Genomic DNA, 3,852 nt, shown 5'->3' with positions numbered 1-3,852 from the left:
ACCATGCATTATGATATAGTCTACCTGAAATTTCTATGGTTCAAAAGTAACTTCTGGATGAAGTCTACAACTAGCATTTTTGCTGTGTCACATACTTGTACTTGTTACCTCTGATTCTACATGTATGTTACTATACATGTGTAGTACTTAGCAAGTTTCTGCTGTAACTCTGCAGTGACCAAAATGCATATTTTAACCTTACAGTAAATACTAGCAGGAGGGTTCACACACAGGTGATTACTAGCAGGAATTTCACCCTCAACACTGCTTTACATTACTCAATGTGTGTTTCCTAACTGCAGGTGACATGTAGGTATTGATTTGTGAGTTAAAAGCTCACACAGGAGGAGAGCCTGTAACACAGCAGAAGTCTGTTCACATCAGTGGCATCACACCGGACGGCTGTTCAGCACCAGGGACAGGAACTATCAACCCAGTTTCAGACATGGACATACAATTTACAATTCACATACATTCCTGTTGGGCCACAAAAAATCAGCTTTTTGGTTCTCACACAAGTTAAGATTGAACAAGACGGCTATAAGCATAACTGAGGCCTAGGAGATACTTTGGCAACATCTGTGGATATTGTTTCAGAACTGGGCTGGAAGTCAGTGTAGGTATTTTCATCCCTTTTTCAACCCAAATGTAATGATGAGCCACAGGCCATTGTTTTATTGGTCTAAAGCTTCTTACTTACTTACTTGCATTTGAGTAGGTCTTCTCATAAAGCTTCAGTATAACATAAAAGCCTTGAGTGAGAAATGACTGCAGGTTTCGATCTCAATCTGACTTCCCATAATCCCCTTGGATGGAGTTCATTTCACGGTGGGAGGGGCGGACGTCATTAATCTCCCCTATCAGCACTGATAATGGTATCTCCCGCTCCATGCTTATGGAAGTGGCAGCAGCTTATCTACAGAGTCTGTACCTCATGATCAGCTACACTTAGGCCAAACCAATCTAATTTGCCAGTTCTCGGATTTTTTCATAAAAAATATGAAGCAACAGGGCGAAAAAAAATTAAAATAAAACAGGTCTAGGCATCCTATCATAGCCCAAAATGCTACTATAGAAGCCATGAAATCAACACAAAAAGCTAGGTTTACTTAATAAAACGATGAATTTTGAAGTTTTAATCAAACCTGCATTGACAGATGGAAAAACTGTAACAACTAGGCTACACTGGCTAGTTCCTGTACTCTACGGCCAACATGCAGCCTTCTAAAAAAAATTTAGAGTAGGTGGCTGATAAGAAAAAGTAGCAGGCGAGCCACGAAGGCGGCGATTTTCGCCGGTAGCCGGCTTGTTTTGAGAAGGCTGACATGCCCTCAAGAAAATTGTACCAAAAGCCGAAAGAACCAAAGAAAAAAAAATTGGTACATAAATTCTTCAAAATCTTGACATATTTTAAATTAAACACTATTATCAAACTACACTCCATCCTAACACAAGTACATGGATATGTTATTTCTTGCCAAACCAGGGAGGTTCAAAAGCTCCATGGTCACACCAACACCACCCAGGATGAAATATTGACAGTGTTTAGAGTCGATGCAGCCCGAGAGTTGCTCCATCAGACCTGACAGCTGATTACCATATCTCCAGGATCTGCCGTCCTGTATTAACCTCCGTGGGAGCGAATCTCACAAGTAACGCTGACGAATAAATCACCAGCTTTCCTCTGATGATATCGCAAAGGGGGCGAGGGAAATCCCGGAGCTGAGGAATGATGCTGAGGTACAAACCACTTTCACTAGAACTAGTCACTTTCACTGAACTGTCACTTTCACTGAAAATCTGTCACTTTCACTGAAAATCTGTCACTTTCACTGAAAATCTGTCACTTTCACCACATCCAGGCCAAGCCTTGGGATGGATTGTTACGTGATAACTCAAATTTCAAAAACTCCTTATATAATACAATGTAACTTGGAACAAAATGCAAATCTTAAGAGTTCCATCAAGTTTAGAAATGGGAATGTATCTTCATACAGATATTACTGAATAATTCCATATTTTAGATATCCAGCTTCATTTAACATACTACAATGTAGTAACAAGAAAATTTCCTGTCCACAGTTTAAAACGCTTTTAGTAAAAACGAGTTGAATGAACAACTGGGATTCAAACCCCCGACCCCCAGTCCCAAAGCAGGTGTGACAAACATTGCACCACTATCATACAAACACTATAGCAGGGAGTATTCACTCCATCATCTTAACAACATTCACATTAATCAATAAAGTTTAATAGCTACTATTTCTGTTGTACATTAATCATTGTCAAGCATGTATTTACTGGCATCATAGATACATGTGTATGTACTAGTTATGTTGATTTATGTTGTGTTAAGTTGATACTTGTGCTCTGTATAAGATTACGGTGTGAATTTGTGTACAACAATGTGAGAGGTAGAATTATTAATGACGCTCCAGTTTTAACTCAGCATGAGCCTAACTCAGCTGTTCATCAGAGTTCGACCTAACTGGATCACGACTTCTTTATGTACTTATGGCAGGCTAAATCTGCTCAGTGGGACTAATGGGGGCCTGCATGGGGGGTCCTGACAACGCTCTATGCTAAACATTGAGCATTGACTACGTACTACGCTACAGTAGCGATTACGCTTTACGATAAATTTCAAGTGGTTACAACTCATCAAAAAGGCGAATTACACTCTACGCAAAATTCGCCAATCAAGCTCTACGTTGAATTAGAGTGGTCCGTCTACGCTCTATGCGGAATTAAAACGGCTGATTACGCTCTACGGAAAAGGGCATGCGGGCCCCCACTAATCTGCAGGTGGATTACCCAGGATTACCTGTAGGTGGATTACTGGGGATTTTACACAAGCTGACAGAGATTAACGTTCTTACTGAAGTGATCTGGCTCAATCTGCCATCTGTTCACATCCAACTAACTTCATAACTAACAACATTTCTCAACTGCACCTGATCGAAATCCTTTTCTTCCAGATAGTAATATACAGACAAGTCAGTCTGCTCTATTTATGCACCCCACATAAGCAACTGTAAAGTATTTACTGTATCTGTATCTATCATGTTAATATTTTTACTACAACAGGTCTGAATACATGTACCTAAACATCAGCTGTTAGCAAGGAGCTTCTATGTCCTTGCTGTTAGCATTAGGAGCTTCTATGTATAGAATGTCCTTGCCTGTTAGGTACTGGACGTGAATAACATAAAATTGCCCTCATTTTGTGACAGAAAACAGGTACATGTAAATCTCACCAGTCCAATCCTGCAATGTCTTTATCCATATGTTTATCGCTTATACCAAGGCTCTGTGTGACAACAGTCATAATAATCTACATGTTAAACTTTACCTGTGGTGTCTACCTGGTCCAGTGCCTATATGTTGTTCCTGTGTAACCCTTACGTACTTGTTGAAGTTGTTCTGACATGACATATACAACGTACAACAGTCTGTAACAACCCACAGCGATTGCCTTTTGTTGATCACAACAGGCCTGATCTGAGCATCCTTGACCTCAGTAATTGTTTATCACATGCAGCCACAATGACAGTTCAGACAGGTGTGAATCCTGCAATATCACTTGTTACTTCTTTTTAATTTGAGTAACACAAGACGAAAACAAAACCAGGACAACGGGAACACTCAAGGAGGCTTCTACAGTGAGGGCCGAAGTTTGCAAGGTGATGAGCCAACCTCCCATTCCCGCAGACATAGAAAAGGACAAAGACGCACACTTAAAACGTAGAAGACGAAACGGTCATCAGTTCAATCTCATGATACATCACTTGTTACAGAGGCTTGTGTGACAGTAAGAAGCTTTCATCACAATGTCCTTAGCTTGGTGACAGC

General features: G+C 40.4%; 1 protein-coding gene across 7 annotated transcripts in view; it reads right to left on the bottom strand.

Moving 5' to 3' along the window:
- Nucleotides 1–3,852, bottom strand: part of LOC109471715 — a 22,850-nt gene that overhangs the window by 13,412 nt on the left and 5,586 nt on the right. The window lies entirely within an intron of this gene.

The sequence above is a fragment of the Branchiostoma belcheri genome, unplaced genomic scaffold (assembly GCF_001625305.1).
Source record: "Branchiostoma belcheri isolate BF01 breed outbred unplaced genomic scaffold, Haploidv18h27 scaffold255, whole genome shotgun sequence".
In the NCBI taxonomy this organism is placed as follows: Eukaryota; Metazoa; Chordata; class Leptocardii; order Amphioxiformes; family Branchiostomatidae; genus Branchiostoma; species Branchiostoma belcheri.
This window is presented reverse-complemented; position numbering and strand designations above follow the sequence as displayed.